Raw genomic sequence first — 21,782 nt, 5'->3', positions numbered from 1 at the left:
ACGAGGTGGAGGTTGAGCCATGTTCTTAGTATGAAAATTAGTAGTTGAATGCTCAAAATCAGAATATTCAGAATCACTAGTAACAGAATACTCAAAATGCTCAAAATACTCAAAATGCACAGAATGATCAGGATGCACACTATGCCTAACTAATCTATGAAAGGTTCTATCTATTTCAGGATCAAAGGGTTGTAAATCACCTGGATTGCCCCTAGTCATGCACTATATGCGGCAAATAATGTGTTTCTCAACAAGCACCTAACAAGGGGGTAAAACTACAACTATACTCAAAAGATATCCAAATGAGCTGAAATTTTGTGAGGAACACCCTAAAATCATGAAAAGATAGCACAAAAAATTTCAAACAAAAATTCAAAGTCTAACTATGAAAACTACCTAAGCAAAGTTTAGAAAAATAGGACAATAATACTTGAAAAATAAAAAAAAATAAAAAAACTTAGTAAACGGCTGATTTTTTGAGTTTGGGAGACCCCAACCAGCCAGTTGCCATAGTATGGGAAATTTTTTTCTACCCCAAATGCATATATAATAATAGTCATTCTGATACCCGGAGCAAAAGTTATGGCCGTTTTAAGTTTTGCTAAAAACAAGTTCCCAAAAATTTTGTCTCTCTCAAATACTGCCACACCAAGTGCTCCTGGTATTTTTCACACAAAATATGGATCAAAAGAAACTACCACACAAAAAATCAGCCAAAAATAACAACTCTAACAATCAAAACAAAAATCGCCAATTAAATTGCAAAATCAGTCGCTAGTTCTCAATAACTAATCACTGTTCACAGCAAAACACAAAACTGAAACAGTCGCTAAAATAGGGGACACGACTGAAATGCAAAACAGAAAGCTACACAAAATAAAACAACACACACTCACAACCTAAACGACAGAGATACACACAAAACAACTAAACACTATTATGTTAAGTTCAAGCCCCAAAGCATACAAATCTATTTTAAGTTCAAGCCCATAAACGAAATAAAATAAAATCTGGACAAGATAAGATAAGATTGGATGAAATAAAATCTGGACGAAATAAAATCTAGATGAAATAAAATCTGGATAAGATAAGATTTGATAAAATAAAATTGTCTACTCTCTTCAAGTCCAAGCCCAATTCCGAATTCAAGCCCAATTGCTTATAATTCTCCTAAAATTAAATTAAAAACACAAAATTAGTCAAGTAGGCCCAAATGATAAAGCTGCATAATTAATTTGACAATTAAGGCTAATTAGTAATTAAAATGGTGACAAAAAGGGTTAAGAAATAGGAGAAAATAATGACACATCACTCTGCCTTCACGTTGTCATCGTAGGGATTTGAAAAATATTAATTTTTGACATCTCGCTTAGCGCGAGAAGCACGCTAAGGGCTATTTCAACCTAAGAGGGAATTGCGCTAAGCATGAATTATCGCGCTCAGCACACATCCCAACCCGAGAGAAATTGCACTTAGTGAGATCTGTAGATTATAAATATGTTCTTCAGCTGAAAAATACGATTTCCATGCCTCCCTCTCTCAAAACTCTATCAAACCACCCTAGAAACTCCTCTTCCACCATCCACGACCATCGATGGCCACCACGAGCCGCTGTTACTTGCTGCTGAACCACCATACAGAGAGGAACGTTTTAACCAGAGCAGAATCCTCATAATCTACCTCAAGGATTCGGTGGAGAACAAGCTCTCAATCCTTTCTTTCATAGTTTCTCTGAGGTAATATTGACTTCTATGTTTTTCTCCTAGTTAGTTTGAGCTTCTCTTAGTGTCTCTTGTGTTTAGGGTACCGTAATAGGATGTTTTTATACTTCCTTTGAAAAAACCTTGAAAATGAGACGTTTTAAGAGTTATCCTTTTATAAAATTGATGTTGTTTTCATGACCATCGTTGAACCCCGGTCACATTGGCGTAGTTGGAATTTCAAAATGATGTCTCCTTATAGTAGAACCTGAAACACCCCTTAGCCCATTTTGTTTTGGCAGGGGTAATTGACCCTAAATGTTATTATTAACCTTGTTTTTTAAATCAATGCTAAATTCCCTTGTGTTTGGATTGACAAACGTTAACGACAGAGGTCTCTAAGCAACGTAGAGAGGAGCTAACAAAGAGCTCACGATAGGTGAGGGGAGTTTATTATATTTTTATGGCTTTGATACCATAATTGGGGCTAGGGAACCCAACTATAGGAATGTATGTTTGTCCCTATGAATGCTAGTTTTCAAGAAAAACAATATTTTCAACTAATGGGATACAATATGTCTATTATTGATAAATGACATTATTGTTTTTATCAGACTTGTGTTGTCTGAAGACCTGGGGAGTGTGAATCTCAGGCATGAACTATATATGTATGTACATGTGAAATGTGATTTACTGATGATATTAATTGATATGAGGTAACATGGATGTTTATGATAATGTTTATAGAGAATGATGTTGTTATTGAAGATGATATTGATAATAATTGATATGAGACGATGTTGGTGTTTATGATAATATTGGTATGATATGATGTTGTTATTGATGATTATGTTGATATGAGATGATGTTGTTGTTGTTGATAATGTCATTGAGATGAGATGATGTTGATGTTGAGAATAACTTTGAGATGAGATGATATTGATGTTGATAATGACATTGAGATGAGATGTTGTTGAACTTGAAAATGTCATTATGGTTATGTATGTTGTGTATGTACATGGAGGGCGCAATGGCCATGATGGATATCCCTAGTGGGGGGAAATAGAGTGGTTAAAGAGTTTTAAGCATCTTTGGAGGGGGATGGCTTAGAATCTTTAATTATCCATGGTCAGTGCATTGATGGTGCCCATGTTTCATACTTCATGTTGCGTGGAAATAGTATAAACTTTGTCAGTAAGTACTTGTAGTTTCTCATGAGGACGAATTGATGAGAATCCTGAAACTGGCCAAATACAGGCTAAAGGCTCAAGTGGAGAAGGACGAAGGCCTAAGTGGAGAAGGATAAAGCCCCCGAGTGGAGAAGGATGAAGGCCCAAGTGGAGAAGGATGAAGGCCCAGAGGCAAAGACACTATCAAGACTATTAATTGTTGCTGAAGGCCCAAACTAATTTAAAGGCCCAAGTTAAATATGTTTTTAGTTATAATTTTTATTTATTGTAATTTTGGCCCAAACTGTTTAGAAGGCCCATGTCTATTTTTATCTTTTTGTTCATATACACTATAAGTATTGGTTTTTGTTTTGAATAAAAAAACTTTTGGCATTTGATAAAATTTGGTGAGAGTTTCTCTCTGGGTTCCTTGTTGAACCAATATCAGACTTATCAAGGTAATCCTTGTGGCGTCTACCCTGACTTATCTTCCTTCACCGGAAGTGGCGTCATCCAAAAACTCTACAACCTGTATCAAGTGATCCGCTCCTACTCAGGTTCACATCATCTGGTATCAGAGCTTCAGCTCTTGATATACGTTCTATCCTATCCTATTTTTTTCTTTGTAATTTGTCCAGGTTCGTGTTTTGTCCTTGTTCTGTTATTTGCATTTTTGTTTACATCTTGTTTCGTTCTTGTTTGTGCCTTGTGTTTTGTTATTTGTGTTATTGTTTTTGTTCTTGTCACATTTTTGTTCTTGTTTCTTGTGTCTTTCACACTTTGTGTCAAAAAAAAAAAGTTGCAGAAATTTTGAAAAAAAAAATTGGGTGTTTGATCTTTGAACACGAAATTGAGGCATTAAGAGGTGTTGTTTTGGAAAGAAAATCGTGGATCAAATCCCCTTATCTAGATTTTCCTCTGAATTCTGAGCGTTTTGATATATAGTGGGGCTCAAACAGACAACCATAGCAAAACTTATGAGCATTTGAAGTTTACTTATCATATCTGTTATCTTATCTGTTTATCTTATTTGTTATCATATCTATCATCCAAATTAAATCTAATTTGTTATCAAAATCTGATCTGTTATCCAAATCAAATCAAAATTTGTTATCCAAATCAAATCAAATCTAATCTGTTATTCAAATCAAATCCAATCAGCTATCCAAATCAAATCTAATTTGTTATCCAAATCAAATCCAATCTGTTATCCAAATCAAGTCTAATCTGTTATCCAAATCAAATCTAAATCCAAATCAAGTCTAATCTGTTAACCAAAATCAAATATGATTTGTTATCCAAATTAAATTTGCTACACAGTCTGTGATAATTAAACTGTCTTTCCTGTTATATACCTTGTGTGTCTAATTTGATTCATCCAGGGACTTAAGAGGGAGTGAGTGGTAAAAGACAAGAGTGAAAACATCACACAAAAGCCTATATTGAGAGCATCAAGCACGAGTGAACTACCATCAAAGAGAGAAACACGTGAGTAGAGTGTGGTGAGGTCCTGAATTTTTTTTTTAATTTACTGCAGAATTCTTTGTTCCTTAATCATGGCAAGAGCTGGTGACAATGGTGGTGTATATCATCAACTGGACGGATCTCAGCGCTTATTTCTGGATGCGATGACTACACAAATGCAACATTTGTTGAACCGCAACAAAGAAGAGCTCTACAGACGAATAGCCAAATCTTCCTTGTTTACTCTTAAACCTCTATCCCCTAGAGAAGTGTGTGATGACTAAATCAGAATGAGAGAAAAGAGAGAACAAGAGAAAGAAAATAGTGAGGCACCACAAAGGAATATGAAAAAAAAGAGTGATACACCCGAGGAAAAGAGTGATACACATAAGAGAGAGAGTGATACACATGAGAGAAAATTTAATTATTTTGCAGAGGCGAGTGAAGTGAGGAAAGTGTTACCTGCTCATGAACCACTCAATCTACAGTATTGCAAAGACAATAAAATTTCTACTGATAATTCTAATGAGTTTACTATTCCTATTTCTCCTAGTGTTCAACCCTTATTCCAGGAATTTAAAAATGTCTTTCCTAAGGAGATTCCTCATGGGATGTGTCGCAACATGCCCTTTTGCGGGCGAGCGAGGCGAGGCTCATGGGTGCGCTTTCCAAAGGAGGAAAGATGTGTGGAGTCGCCACCAATGTTTATTTATGGAAAACGTCGGGAAAACCGAAGGAAACCGGTCAAAATGTAAATTCTAAGTTCGGGAGTTGTATTTACGTTTGAGGAAGGTGTTAGCACCTCTCACGTTTGTCTCAAAGGACAACAACCTCATTTTTTAGAATTGTGGAAATTGTGTTACCTTAACTTTATTTCTTTTTAGTTTTTGAGGTCGACAAAAGCAGGGCTTTTGCTCCTACGTACCCTCCCTCGAAGAGGAAATCAGACCTACGTAGTTCTTTCTTAAGAGTGAATCAAGTGATTCTTTTTACTTGAAAGGTGATCATTTTTAAGGCGTTGGACCTTAAAAATGATCCATTTACTTGATAAGGAAAAGCTGAAATGATAAACTTTTAAACCCCATTTAGTGACCTTTTTGTGGACGAGCTTGACTAGGCGAGTTGATTTTAGCCTCAGTTTCACTTTAGTTATTAGTCAATTCAATTAAGAATGAGAAATCTCAAAGAGAAAACGTCCGATTGATTTTTCGCTTTATTTTACTAAAAGGTATTTTTTATTATTATATTATTATTTTACCTCTTTTTTGATTTCCAATGTGGTTACGGCACGACCGAACGGTCAGAATTCATTTTTACAGAAATTAACGGATATTACAAATCAAATGATCGGTGGAAATTTATTTTATTTTTTGATTAGGCGATAAATGACTTAAATAAATGACTGAAGCACGTCAAAAGGGGGTACGGAAAGTAAATGAAAACGAGAATAAAAATACATGAAAAAAAATGTGGACCACCACGGGTACATAGAATGAATTGAAAAGCTCGGTTTGAGGTACTTACCAGTTGAAGACTGAAGAAAACGAAGAACGAACGATGAATGTCAAAGAACGGTTGAAAATCTTCGCGTAATTACTCACGGAAACGTTAAGGAAGCGCCTCGGCTTAGATTTTCTTCACGGAAATAATTTTCCTCAGCAATTTCGAGAGAATAAGAAGTGCCAAGAAGGCTGAACCCCTTCCCTCTTCACTCCTCCCCCTATTTATAGCAAAATAGGGGAGGAGCTTGCCACCCAGCTCGCCTAGGTGAGCAAGGTTGCTTCCTCCAGAAGCAACAGCCTTCTGGAGGAAGAATCTAGAAGGCCCAAGTGGGCCTGATTGCTATTTGTACCCCCTTTTTTACTAAATGCACCCCCTTCTATTTTTTTGGCGATTCTTTTTCCGTAACGTTACGAAACTTTACGAATTCCGTAACGATACTTATTTTCTTTCCGTAAGGTTACGAATCCTTACGGATCATGTATTTACTCTTTTTTAGCTTTCGAAGAAGTTACAGAAACTCACGGATTGCGCAACAACACCTCCTTTTGGTTTCCGCCACATTACGGAATTTCACGGATCGCATAACCCTGCTTCCTTTTGACTTTCGGCACGTCTCGAGACTTACATATTGTGCAAAAAAGGGTGCCAAGTATCTTGAAATAGCCAATCAAAGGTTGCATGTCATCAAGTAATAATCCCCGGACAAAATTAGGGTATGACAGTTGCCCCTCTTTCCTTACCTTTTATCGGAGATAAGAGGAAAGCAAAGATAAGACACTGATTTCGTCCGTCTCGCCCTTTCTGTGATTAGTCCATGACGACTCTCGTCTCTACTCCTTCTTTTTTTTTTCCTGCACAACACAAAACAAAATACAAACAACAACAAAAACAACAATAATGTAATATACACGTTTGGCAAAGGAATCAATCGGGAAAATAACAAAGATCATAATTCCCAGTCAAGAGGGTCCGCACTTGACACTGAAGAACACATTGGAGAATGGAGGATTGCACTAGAGGATCCACACTACGCAATCATGAAGAATGGCTCCAAACTCATTGGTGGAGGATGCATGAACGAAAACGCAATTCACGGGGCTCCGAATAAAAGGCGAGGATGGAGGATTGCACTAAGCAATCACTACACATGACTCCAAACTCGTGGGTGGAGGACGCATGAACAAAAACGCAATTCATGGGGCTCCGAAAAACGGTTGAGAATGGAGAATTGCACTAAGCAATCACTATGCATGACTCCAAACTCGTGGGTGGAGGATGCATGAACGAAAATGCAATTCATGAGGCTCCGAAAAAGGGTTGAGAATGGAGAATTGCACTAAGCAATCACTACGCATGACTCCAAACTCGTGGGTGGAGGACGCATGAACGAAAACGCAATTCATGGGGCTCCGAAAAAGGGTTGAGAATGGAGAATTGCACTAAGCAATCACTACGCATGACTCCAAACTCGTGGGTGGAGGACGCATGAACGAAAACGCAATTCATGGGGCTCCGAAAAAGGGTTGAGAATGGAGAATTCCACTAAGCAATCACTACGCATGACTCCAAACTCGTGGGTGGAGGACGCATGAACGAAAACGCAATTCATGAGGCTCCGAAAAAGGGTTGAGAATGGAGAATTGCACTAAGCAATCACTACGCATGGCTCCAAACTCGTGGGTGGAGGACGCATGAACGAAAACGCAATTCATGGGGCTCCGAAAAAGGGGTAGAGAATGGAGAATTGCACTAAGCAATCACCACGCATGGCTCCAAACTCATGGGTGGAGGATGCATGAACGAAAACGCAATTCATGGGGCTCCGAAAAAGGGTTGAGAATGGAGAATTGCACTAAGCAATCACTACGCATGACTCCAAACTCGTGGGTGGAGGACGCATGAATGAAAACGCAATTCATGGGGCTCCGAAAAAGGGTTGAGAATGAAGAATTGCACTAAGCAATCACTGCGCATGACTCCAAACTCGTGGGTGGAGGACGCATGAACGACAACACAATTCATGGGGCTCCGAAAAAGGGTTGAGAATGGAGAATTCCACTAAGCAATCACTACGCATGACTCCAAACTAGTGGATGGAGGACGCATGAACGAAAACGCAATTCATATGGCTCCAAAAAAGGGTTGAGAATGGAGAATTGCATTAAGCAATCACTACGCATGACTCCAAACTCGTGGGTGGAGGACGCATGAACGAAAACGCAATTCATGGGGCTCCGAAAAAGGGTTGAGAATGGAGAATTGCACTAAGCAATCACTACGCATGACTCCAAACTTGTGGGTGGAGGACGCATGAACGAAAACGCAATTCATGGAGCTCCGAAAAAGGGTTGAGAATGAAGAATTGCACTAAGCAATCACTACGCATGACTCCAAACTCGTGGGTGGAGGATGCATGAATGAAAACGCAATTCATGGGGCTCCGAAACAAGGGTAGCAGGACCGAATGGTCCACTGGGTTTTTTCCACCTAAAATGGGCAAACATACTTTTTGCAAAGAAAAATAAATCATTCGCGAGAGCACCATGTCTTAGAACAACAATATACTTATGCCAAGGGTAATCTTCCTTATACCCGAAAATGAAAGGCAGGATGTCAACTTTTAGCTTTTGAATGAACATTCAGGGGAAACATCAGGTTAAGCTGAAACTGGGAATAAATCACTCATAGTGTATAAAAAAACTCACACAGGCAAGTGTTTTACCCTAATCCCAAACCATAACTGCACCACGACTTTATTTTGCACACGATTTCCCATCGAATCAAAGATCACACGTAGGATCACGGATCAATAGGATTTTCTCGAGGGTAGTGTTTTTTGAGAGGAAACTGGGTGTTCCGGTCTTTTCCTCTTTGTTTATGTGGGGCGGGATATCGCCAGTCGAGAATGATTTTGAGTGGCAATCTGAAAGGAAGAACCACCAAAAATGGGTTTTCCTTTGCCAGCAGTCACTTACCTTGCCGAAAATTTATCTGGCTTGAGGAATTTCTGTTCTCTTTCTTTCATTGATCGGGAATTACTCTGTTTTCCTCCGATCTTTTCCTTTTTCACTTCCTTTCGATCTTCGATCGGGAATCCTTCTTTTTCTTTCTTTTTTATTGTTCTTTTCTTTGTTTTCATTTTTTTCTTTTTTTCTTACTTTCCATTTCTTCCTTTTCTCTCTTTTCACTTCTTTTTCTCCATTCCTTTCTTTGGGAAATCGGATTTTAGTATCCTATTTGCTCTCCCTTGAGGAGATTCCGCTGTCCTTTGCTTCGGGGGAAAGGATGAGGATTCTTTTGATAGGCCAAGGTCCAAAACAGTCTAAGGTTGTTTCAATGGGGTCTTTAATCGTGGGAACCCGATCTTGATATCTGGGGCAAAACAAATTCGGGTGTCAAGGTGTCGATCTCGGGCCGAACTTCCATATTATTCCACAAGGCACGCGCGACAATGATGATTTGGAAACAACATGCAAAATTAGTCATGGCCACAGCCAGGTGGGCACTCAAGCATCTCGTTTATGGCATTGTGATACTATGGTCGGGAATTCACACAAACAGACCCAACGTTTCCCAATTATGTTCTTTCATCAGTTCAACGAATTCATCCATTCTTATCTCAGTTATTCAGGAAAATAAACTCTTAGCGTCAGTCCCTTATTTCCAGAAGATATGTTTGCTCTCTACGAATGATTTATGCTTCCTAACTATAACATGTCGACCTTCGAGGTCTTTCTTTCTTTTTCCTTTTTGTTTTATTTTTATATTCACAAAATCATACACCCATGGCCCTCTACGAGGAAAACCTTTTTTGTACACCTACATTCTTATACACGACAAACCTTTTATGTACACGCATTGGAACTCTCTCTCTTTACGTCACCCGGTCTATATACAAAACCCTATTTACGTTCAAATATTTTTTCGTTTTTCCCAACACACACCTATGGTTCATACAAAAGTTTCTTTATACACATTCGTTGCTCACACACACAAGAATTCCACGCATCACTTACACACACAAAAACCTTCTATACACATTTTCCTTTTAAAAACATTTTTCTTTTTCTTAATATACGTAGACATTTTATTCACAACACTTCTTTCCTTTTTTATCATGATTTTGGTTCATTTTATTTTTAGGACGACGTTCCTAAAAATGAAAAATTCTACGCGATTCCGGAATTTCAACAAACACTATTGACAACAACGAAACAAGTACTAACGTAATGACTCAAACGATATGTATGTACATAACAAAAGTCAATCAAAACGAAACAAACGTTAGTCCCTTAGTTAAACAAAAATAAAATGATACGTAACAGGAAAAAATGGAAACATAAACATAACATAAAAAGAAATACGGATCTAGGGATCTCCCAATCATGTGGCTCCGCTCCCTCCCAAGAAATCAAGCAAGTCGGTCATCTCCTCGTCCTCGCGGGCCTCATCTGCCTTGTCGGGAGCCTCTGCTGGTGCCTCTCCTGCCTGGGCCTCAGGCCAATCTCCGGGCCACGCAACCTATGCCCTGAACTGATCCGGAGTAGGGCATGGAAAAGAAGTAAAACCCTGGCTCTGCAGGCTGAGGCTCAACTGGTAAAGACAATCATGGGTCTGTACATGCGCCCGGTGGTAGGCCGCCTGCTGGCGAACCAAATGTCGTAAATACTGCTCCGTATCAAATGATCCAGCTGGGCCAACCTGATGAGGTGGCGGCGCGTCTGCGGCCTGCGGAGCATCCCCCTGGGCCTGTCTCTGTGTGCAATACTTCTCAATAAAAGCTCGGGTGATGGGCGGCCGAATCACCTTGCTAGGTGTGATGAGGACTCCGAACGACTGGCAGAGTCCTGTGATCAAAGCGGGAAATCCCAGGGCCCTGTTGGACTTATCCAGGTCCAGAGGGTGCCTGGTAGGCGCCATACCTGCAAATAGATAGATGGCATCAGCGATCAACTGAGCCACGTGAATGCTCATCCATGTCAGGATGGCGTACACCAGCTGACACTTCGGCAAGGGGAGGTCGGAATTATGATCGTTGGGCTGGATGTTGCTAAGCAGCAAGGTCATCCAGATCTGGGTCAGGGTGGTCATGTTGGTGCGCATGATCCGCACCCGTCTCCCGGCAGCAGTCCGGGCAAAATCCTCCCCTGGTATACACAGCAATTGGGTGATAGCCTCCTCATCAAACCCATCGGCCCGGTTCCTCCTCTGACCATACTTGCACTCCTGGCCCTCCTCCAGCACTAAAGGATATCCCAGGAACTGGCTTAGAGCATCCGCATCGAATGGGATCCACTGACCCCTCACCCAGGATCGCATATCTCGTACACCCTCCACTATAGGCCAAGCATTGGCATAAAACTCGAGGACTATGTCTGGGTCGAACTTGGCCATGGGGGTAACCAGCGATGCCCACCGCCGGCGAACTATCTCCTCCTGGAAGTCGGTATACTCGTCGTCCCTGAGCTGGACGCGTCGCTCCCGGAGAAATGACCATCCCTTGATGGCCTCGAAGCGCTGTTGGTGCTCAGCGCTCCTAAAACGATGACTATCATATTTGGGAGCGGAACTGGTTCCTTCAGCCACTTTATCCTTCCTGGATCTCTTTGAAGCAAGCTTTCTTGGGGCCATTTCCTGCGAGAACAAACATTTGGAAGTTAGTTTTACAAGATAATGCTTATCTTAACACAAAAATGACATGTTAATCCCTCTGATTTTAGAACGAACTCATGTAATCTATTTACGCACACGCGTATGTGTAGAATATCCTACTATTTATATCAACATACAAGGACATCCAACACATTCTAATTGTCATACATATATATGCATTTTGAAAAGAACACACATTCTCACGCTCAAGGCATTGCGTCAAAATTTACACTTAACTATGTCCTAAACATTTGCTATCACAAACTACCTACACACACTTGAAATATATATATCATACAAGCTTTTATTGTTTCACTCACACATATGCATATAAGCAAGCTATTTACATTATGCACACACTTGCATTCAAAAGGGAATTTTGTGCTATCATACATTCATTTAGGAAGCGACCTCAATATTCATTCACCCTTTGCAAAGAATTTCATGCCCCTTATATTTACCTATATATACACACTATTGCAAGGTGTTTTCCACGCTACCTCTATGCAAAGTATCAAACATGGGGCAGCCCAAATTCGAGCAAAAACTCTCACAAGCAAGTCCTAATTTTCATGCTTTTCTAATTCTAAAACCAAAATTTGGGTTCTTAGCCATGAGTATGTTTCCTTGCATTGAAGCTACAAGTTTGGGTTCCTAAGCTTGGAATTGCATTTGGGCACCTATTTTGAATCTCCTATGTTGTCCCTACATATATAAAACAGTCCCACCATCCTAATTTTACAAAATCAAATTCATACATCATTGGGGCATTTCACCGAGCACTTGGTGGGCGCATGTTTAGACATAAATTGCAAGAGAATAGGGGCAATGTGGCATGCCCCATTGCTTCAGAATACACCATAGGCCTAAAGCCTTCTCACACAAATCCTTAACTCAACAAATCAAGCATAAAAAGCAAACCAAAACTGCCCCACAAGCATGAGCATGTTCTCACAATTTAGAGCACCAAAATGAACAAAATGCACCAACGGAAAGCAAAAAACTCAAGGATTGAATACTTACTTGTTGGAGTGAGTAGAAACAACGAAAATGAAAGAAAAACGCAACCAAAAGTGGCTTAGGGGAGCAAAAACCGCAAGCCTTCATGAATTCTCTCTTTTGAATGAGGGGGGGGGGGGGGTTTGGGTACAAAAACGTTCCCCTCCCTCGTTTTTTATATTTTGAATGCAGGGGTTGCTCGCCTAGGCGAGCTAACCTGCAAAAAAAAATTTTTTTTTTTTTAGGGGAAACATAACCATGGCCCCCTCTCTCTACAGGTTAACGTTTGCCTATTCGAACCTACTCAAGTTAGAATTAGGCATCGATTACTTATTTTAAAACAAACAATAGTAATAATCACTATGAATTCAAAGGATACTGGGCTGCCTCGCAGCGAGGTTCTCTGCTTGTCCAGCGCCGGGAATGGACGACGATCGGTCAGTCCTGACCCTATCCTCCATTTGCGTCCGTTCCTAAGTACCTACAAGCAGGAAACAAACAATATGCGGCCAAGCGTGACTGGGTCATCATCTTACCCTGGTTGATTTTTGCCGTCGACTCGCCTCGACTTCTGACCGTGGTCTAAGACGATTTTGTCCCTGCTACCACAAGAGATGCATGTGTACATGCATGCATGAATGTTTTTTAATGCAATGATTTTCTTAGTGAAGGTTGGTTAGGTTCAGTTTTATTTTAAGTGTTTGGGGCACCCCATGAACCAAGCGAAGAGGGCTCAGGTGATTATAAACTAACACAAGGTTTAAAACCAAAGGGAGGACTAAGCCTAACCCATCTCGTCTTCTTTTAAAGAAACGAGACAATTACAATGAAAGGGAATCCCTGGAGGAAACCAAGAAGAACAAAAACTCAAAAGTAAAAGAACATGCAACGGTCCTCTCGATTGCCCCAGACTTCAAGCGTAGTATCGCTTAATAACATCGGAGTTCACGGGCGAGGGTAGCTCCTCGCCATCCATGTTGGTGAGTATCAGAGCACCCCCAGAAAACGCTATTTCACCACGAAAGGCCCTTCATAATTCGGGGCCCACTTGCCTCGATTGTCCTTAACAGCGTGGGACATCTTCTTCAGCACAAGGTCCCCCTCGTTAAACTTGCGCGGACGTACTTTTTTGTCAAACGCATTTTTTATCCTTCGTTGATACAGACGCCCAAGGCTCATGGCCATCAAACGCTTACCTTCAATAAGGTTGAGTTGGTCGTAGCGTGCCTGAGCCCATTCCGACTCTTCTAGGCCTGACTCTACTATTATCCTCTGAGAAGGAACCTCTACCTCAAATGGGAGTACTGCTTCCATCCCATAAACAAGGGAATACGGCATTGCCCCAATAGAAGTTCGTACTGAGGTTCTATATCCATGCAGGGCGAAAGGCAACATCTCATGCCAATCTTTGTATGACACGGTCATCTTCTGGACAATCTTCTTAATGTTTTTATTTGCAGCCTCTATAGCCCCATTCATCTTTAGCCGATAAGGGGTGGAGTTATGATGCTGGATCTTGAAATCCTCGCACATTTCCTGCATCATTTTGTTGTTCAGATTGGTGCCATTGTCAGTGATGATCTTCCTAGGGAGTCCGTATCGACAAATCAACTCCCTCTTTATGAATCTGACCACCACATTTCTCGTGACATTAGTATAAGAAGCTGCTTCGACCCATTTGGTGAAGTAGTCTATCGCCACAAGAATGAAGCGGTGACCATTCGAAGCCTTGGGTTCGATGGCCCCAATAACATCTATCCCCCACATTGAAAAAGGCCAAGGGGCGGACATAACATTCAGAGGATGTGGCGGAACATTGACATTGTCCGCGTATTCCTGACATTTATGACACTTCCTTACATGGGCGCAACAATCACTCTCCATGGTGAGCCAGTAATAATCGGCCCTAAGGATCTTTCTGGCCACGGCATGCCCATTGGCATGTGTCCCAAATGAACCCTCGTGGATCTCCTCAATCATGAAGTTCGCCTCTTTGGCATCTATGCATCGTAAGAGGGTCATGTTGTGGTTTCGTTTGTACAGGATGGTACAACTTACAAAGAAACCAGTAGCCAATCTCTTCAATGTCCTTTTGTCATTGTCAGAAATCCCTGGTGGGTATTCTTTGTTCTGGGCATATTGTTTGATGTTGAAATACCACGGTTTCCCATCCCGCTCTTCCTCTATTGCATAACAATATGTCGGCCTGCCCTGAGATCTAAATTCGATGTACGGCAAATCCCCGTGTGGGGCAAGTTGAAACATGGATGCCAGGGTGGCTAATGCATCAGCCATTTGATTCTCTTCCCGAGGTATGTGGTGGAAAGAAATGTCATCAAAGTACTTGGCTAACCTCAAGATGTGAGTTTCGTAGGGTATCAACTTCAGATCCCTAGCTTCTCATTCTCCTTTCAACTGGCGTATCACCAAAGCCGAGTCTCCATACACTTTGAGTAGTTTTACATCAAAATCAATGGCCGCCTGAACCCCGAGGGCGCATGCTTTGTACTCGGCCATATTGTTGGTACAATCAAAACCTAGCCTAGCCGTGAAAGGAATACACTGATCAACCGGGGATACAAGGACTTCCCATACTCCATGGCCCAAAGCATTAGATGCCCCATCGAAGCAAACAATCCATTTGTCTATGTCCTCGTGCGTCCTCTTCTCTTCAAACAGGGCCATGATATCTTCATCTGGGAACTCAGGGTGCATCGGCCGATAATCCTGGAGGGGTTGCTGGGCCAAATAATCTGCCAAGGCGCTTCCCTTTACCGCCTTTTGGGTGACGTAAACGATATCAAATTCCGATAGCAGTACCTGCCACCTAGCGATTCGTCCCGTGAGGGCCGGTTTCTCAAAGATGTATTTCACGGGATCCATTTTGGAAATAAGCCACGTGGTATGGCTGAGCATGTATTGCCTAAGCCGATGTGATGCCCATACCAGAGCACAACACGTCCTTTCCAGCATTGAGTAATTCATCTCACAAGCGGTAAACTTCTTGCTTAGATAGTAAATGGCTTGCTCCTTTTTCCTAGAATCATCGTGCTGACCCAATACGCACCCCATAGACTCGTCCAACACGGTCATGTACAGGAAAATAGGTCTTCCTATTACAGGTGGCATGAGCACCAGGGGGTTTGCGAGACTCTGTTTGATCTTCTCGAAGGCCTCTTGGCAGTCACTGTTCCACAGGACCGCCTGGTTCTTACGTAATAGCTTGAAAATGGGCTCACATGTAGGGGTGAGTTGCGAGATAAATCTCGCGATATAATTCAACCTGCCCAAGAACCCCCGAACCTGCTTCTCCGTGCGTGGTTCTGGCATTTCAAGGATGGCCTTCACTTTCTCGGGATCTATCTCTATCCCTTTCTGACTTACTATAAATCCCAGCAACTTCCCCGACTTTACCCCAAAGGTACACTTGGTTGGGTTTAGCTTCAGTTGGTATTTCCGCAACCTTCCGAACAACTTACGTAGATTGACAAGGTGTTCGACCTCAGTCCGAGATTTGGCAATCATGTCATCTACGTAGACCTCTATTTCCTTATGCATCATGTCATGGAACAATGCCACCATGGCACGCTGATAGGTTGCCCTAGCATTTTTGAGCCCGAAGGCCATCACTTTATAGCAGAACGTCCCCCATAGGGTGACAAAAGTGGTCTTCTCTACATCTTCGGGTGCCATCTTTATTTGATTATACCCCGAAAAACCGTCCATAAACGAGAAAAGGGCGAACTTAATTGTATTATCTACCAATACATCAATGTGAGGCAGAGGAAAATTGTCTTTAGGACTGGCTCGATTTAAGTCCCGATAGTCTACACACATTCGCACCTTGCCGTCCTTTATCGGGACTGGGACAATGTTGGCCACCCACTCCGGGTATCGCGCCACAGCTAAGAAACCCGCATCGAACTGCTTTCTTACTTCTTCTTTGATCTTCAAAGACATCTCGGGTCTCATCCTTCGTAGCTTTTGTCTAACTGGGGGAGACCCAGGATTCAACGGCAACTTATGCTGCACAATGTCGGAGTCCAGACCGGGCATGTCTTGGTATGACCACGCAAAGAAGTCTTGATATTCTTCAAGAAGGGTTACCAAGCCTTGGTGGATAGGTGCGGTCATACTGGTTCCCACTTTTACTTCTTTCTTTTCCTCCCCGGTCCCTAAGTTCACCAGTTCAGTTTCTTCTTGGTGAGGCTTCATTTCGCGTTCTTCCTGAGCGATCAACCTCTCCAACTCTGGTGAAAGGATGTCCTCTTCCTCTTCTTCGTTCATCATTTGGCTTACATCCCGGTCGAAATCGACCGTTAAACCCTCGTTGTTAGGATCTTCAAAGAATCGACCCTCATATCTATACCAAACAAGATAAAAGAAACAAAAACATGCAAAATGATATGAGAAAAGGTGGAACTGCAAGAACAGATGAAACAAGATCTCTTTGTTTATTTAATAAGGTAGGTTTTACAAAACAAAAGAGAAAGGGAGTCTATAGGCTCTAATTACATTGAATCAGCGGTATAGACCTCTGACTGGCTTATCACGCGCCAGTTCCCCACTTGGGAATCGGGATGGCATGGTTGTACGAAATTTGGCGGGTCTTGAGGGAACTCCTCTCCTACTGCGGCCACTTCTTCCTCGGACACCATTCCGGCACTGGTGAAAGATTGGCTCAGACGGCCGGGCCATACTCTGTCTGCCCGAAATCTTGACGGCACATTCCTCCTCCCCGGCATCCCAGGTTCATACCCCAATCCATACTTGTACGGATTTCCCTTAACATTGACTACGTCGACATTCCCGAGGCCATCCTTGCCTAGACCCATTCTAGGCTCAAATCCGTTCCTGAGCATAACTCGGGCCACCATTATGGCCGCGTTGTAGAGGGAAGGTAGCAACGGACTTGGTTCCACAGAGGTGCAGCTTACCACCTCGAAGGATTGGAAAGCTGTTTCCAATGATTCTTCCGCTGCTTCTACGTATGGTGCGGAGGAGGGGCAGCTCACCAACATATCCTCTTCACCCGATACTATCATCAAAAGTCCACCCACTGCGAACTTCAATTTCTGGTGGAGCGTTGAAGGGACCACTCCCAGCGCATGAATCCAAGGTCTCCCCAAGAGACAGCTATAGGCGGGATTTATGTCCATCACTTGAAACACCACATTGCAAGTGTGGGGGCCTATCTGAATGGGGATGTCGATTTCCCCCATCACTTCCCGCCGAGTTCCATCAAAGGCTCGTACCACCATCGAGCTCGGTTTTAAACGTGACGCACTAAAAGGAAGCTTTTCCAAAGTGGTCTTCGGCATCACATTCAAACTTGATCCATTGTCGATAAGTACCTTTGCGACAACATGGTCCATACATCTCACCGACACATGTAGAGCCTTGTTGTGTCCTCTCCCCTCAACGGGAATCTCTTCTTCCGCAAACGCGATGTAATTATTGGTGGTTATATGATTAACGATGCCTTCAAAACCCTCCACTGAGATATCGTGGGCTACATGGGCATCGTTGAGGACTTTTATCAACAGCGCACGATGAGGCTCGGAGTTTATGAGCAATTCAAGCAACGAGATCCTTGCTGGAGTTTTGTTCAGTTGCTCGACTACCTTAAACTCGCTTTGTTGGATGAGGCGAAGGAACTCATGAGCCTCTTCCAGAGTCACTGTCTTTCCTTGAAGACCCTCCTTCTTTTCAGTCCCTTTTACCACCGGAGAATCCACTTCTTTCGAGGGGGTGGCTACGTCTGTGGGCTCTTGGACCATGGGCGCTTTCCCCTTGGAGGGCAACTCCACCGAGTGAGGGGAAGCGAACACCCGACCACTGCAGGTTACGCCACTGAGGCCGGTGATGTTGGTCACCTTGGCTGACAGGGAGTCAACTTCGGTTGCAACTCTCTCCCCGATCGCGGGAGGGGTATACTTCCACGGAACGGCCTTATTGCTTTGATATGCAAACGGCGTCGGCTTGGGCGCTGTCCGGGGGTATATGGGTGTGGAGCCGGTCCCTTTCCTAGTAAAACATATTACTAGGGCCTTGGGGGTTAGGGGAACCTTCTTTTCTTTCGACTGCATGCAAATATGTGGTTCCTCCTTCCCTCCTTTGGACACTTCAAGCTACCCCCAGTCCATGAGCCGCTGAAGCAATTCTTCCACCGCGGGACAGGTTTCCATGTCGTGTGACTCCCCGAGGTGAAACAAACATTCGTCCCTTTCGTCTCCACCACGGGAGACCATGCACGCCGCTTGCAGTGATTGGTAGATGAAGCGTCTAGAAGTAGCCACCTCTCCTAATCTCTTTGCCCGCGATGGCCCATCCTCTTCGACGGCGTTCATGCTAGCCCCTCCATGACTAGCTAGCGGGTTGGTTTTAACATTTGGGCCTTCCTCTTGAAACGATAGCCAGCCGGCACTAATCAGGTGCTGCACCTTATACTTGAACGGGATGCAGGAGTCAATGTTGTGTCGGGGAGCTCCACTATGGTACGCACACTTGGCACCCGGGTCGTACCACTTGGGGTAGGGTGGCTGGAAGACCTTCCCGGGTATGGCCACCACCAAATGATTCTCCAATAATGAAGGCCATAGCTCGGAGTATGCCATGGGAATAGGAGAAAAGTTATCGTTTGGGTGTGGGTGTTGTGCATATTTATAGCTCGCACCGGGGGCTGTATTATTGACTGGCCGGGGAGCGGCTGGAGCTGTGCGTTGGGCCGGCGCTCTTTCTGCTGCGGGTGGTCCTTTTACTTGAGTCGGGAGGGAATTCCCGGCTCGGATTGAAAAGTTCGGGGGGTTAGGCTGGTATGAGCTTTGGATATTTTGGGGTGCTTTCATCCATGTTGGGGCGGTGGTGACCGCATGGGTATCTCCTTCTTTTCTCCTTGTGCCCACCACTGGGGCTCTTCTGTTGTTATTGGGGGCCGTGTTGGAGGCATATTCGAACTTGCCTTTTTCTCAGTCCTAATTCAATTCTTTCTCCGGCGAAGACGAGGTCTGCAAAGTTAGCTGGCATATAGCCTATCAGCTTTTCATAGTAGAACGTAGGCAACGTATCCACCATAATTGTGATCATCTCCCTCTCCGTCATGGACGGTACGACTTGGGCTGCGAGATCTCTCCATCATTGGGCATATTCCTTAATGGATTCATGCTCTCGCTTAGTCATACTCTGAAGCTGGTTCCGATCGGGAGCCATATCCGTATTGTATTGGTACTGCCTAATGAAGGCAGTTGCCAAGTCTTTCCATGATCGGATCTGGGAAGCTTCCAGATTGGTATACCATGCTACAGCCGCTCCGGCCAAGCTGTCTTGAAAAAAATGGACCAACAGCTTTTCGTCCGCAGAATACGCCCCCATCTTTCAACAATACATCCGAAGATGCCCTTTCGGATATGTCGTCCCTTTGTACTTATCAAAGTCCGATACTTTGAACTTGGGAGGGATGACGATGTTGGGCACGAGACATAGGTCCGCTAGATCCGAGAATGGGTAATTGCCGAGGCCCTCTACCGCTCTCAGCCTCTCCTCAAGTGCATCAATCTTTCCCTTATCCTCTGCGAAGGGAACGGATTTGATTACGGGTGCGGGTGAAGATGGGACATGGCGGACTATGTTTGGTTGGGGTAGTTCATGGGGGGATGGATCTTTGAAGTGGAGCAGGGGGCCGAGATAGGTATCTCCTTCCTCATCGTCTTGCACGGGATAATCGGCATAAGGAGGAAGTTGCCCCTCGAAGGTAGGGGCTTGGCTCACATCTTCCGGAGCGGCACGGGGAGTGAAGTCCGGAGGCAAGCCATAGGGGTAAGCTTGCGGACTATACCTCCGACCAAGCACTGTCGTGTTTCTGTCTCGGCCTAGATTTAAGGCAGACTGTAGCACCGGCTCCGCTTCCCTAGCTGTACTGGAGGCGGTTGTCGTGGCTTTATCCTCTATAGTTTTCTGGAGTTTTAGCATGACCTCCGAGATGGAAGCCATTTGATCTTTTAAGGCCGATAGATCGGCCTTCATCTGTTCCTGCACGCCCTCTTCATTATCCATTTTTCTGGATCGAGTGTTATAGGGGTGCCTTTGTGCTTTCTTAGTTATGATGAAATTCCTAAAGAAATAAACAACGGTGAGTATGCCACCAAAACATGAATATGCAAATGAATGATCGGAGCACTGGGATCCACCCCAAGGTTTTTTAGATAACGTGATGAGTTCAGAACTTCTCATTTTATAAAAAGAACAAAGCTTTCATCTAGCCAAGATTATACAAAGGTGTTACAAGAGAACCTAACGGTTTCTAATTATATGGGTCATCAAATCTATCATGTGTTGATAGTAATTGATTAGCCCATGAATCTCCTCGGGGGCCGTACACACTTCGGCCATGGCTTTTGCTTTGGCTAATAGACGCGGGAGGTCTTGACTTTCATTCAAGGTTAAGGCGAACCTATCCATCCATATAGTCTCTTCTTGATGCAATGCATCAATCACCCTCCCTCTTGCTTCTTTTTCGGCGTACACTTGTGCAAAATCCTCCACTAGCTTTTGTTCATGGGTCACAGACTGGTTCAACTCTTCCTTGTACTGCCCTATGATAGCTAGCATGCTTTGCTCCGTGGCTTCCAAGTGTTGAGCCAAACTCCTCTTGGACCTTACGCAAGTAGCTAACTCTTCTTTTAAGATCATGCCATGCACCTGTGACCGGTCTCTTTCCTCTCTTTGGAGCCTGAGCTCATTGTTGCTACCCCACAATGCCCCTCGGAATTTCTCTCGGCCATGTTCCTCCTTGGGGGGCCTTTTGATTTCTTGTTCAAGGGCTCTTGCAGTGGCCGCGTTTTCCTCTTGTAACTCGGTGCACTCTTTCCGGATGTGTGTAGCGGCTGATTTGAACTTCTCCTTGGCGAGTCTTGCCTTCCCTAGCTCTAATTTTAGAGCTCGGACTTCTTCATCTTCCTCCGGAGCTTCAAAGTTCTCTTCATCGATAACTTTCAACTTGGAGAGCCAATCTAACCCTCGCGTGTGAACTCTTAGCCATCCATGATAACTACCGATGACGCCATTTCGGATGCCTCTTAGCTCCTTGTCTTTCCTCAACGGACTTCTCCACGCCTTGTGGACTCTTTGTATAACCTTGAGACTTTGCGCGCCTAGATCCTTCACAAGGAGAGGCGAGAGACTCTCCTCTGTTGGCGCTCCCCTCATGGGGTACCCTAACTATCTTATGGCAAGTGCGGGATTATAGTTAATGCAACCCCTTGTCCCTAACAACGGAACATTAGGGTAGTCCCCACAT

The 21,782-nt window shown here is 43.4% G+C and overlaps 1 pseudogene; it reads right to left on the bottom strand.

The window, feature by feature from the left end:
* Window positions 1-17,322, bottom strand: part of LOC100820429 (probable leucine-rich repeat receptor-like serine/threonine-protein kinase At3g14840) — a 92,088-nt pseudogene extending 74,766 nt beyond the window's left edge.
* Between the last annotated feature and the right edge of the window lie 4,460 nt (window positions 17,323-21,782).

Source organism: Glycine max, chromosome 15 (genome assembly GCF_000004515.6).
Source record: "Glycine max cultivar Williams 82 chromosome 15, Glycine_max_v4.0, whole genome shotgun sequence".
Taxonomy (NCBI): domain Eukaryota; kingdom Viridiplantae; phylum Streptophyta; class Magnoliopsida; order Fabales; family Fabaceae; genus Glycine; species Glycine max.
This window is presented reverse-complemented; position numbering and strand designations above follow the sequence as displayed.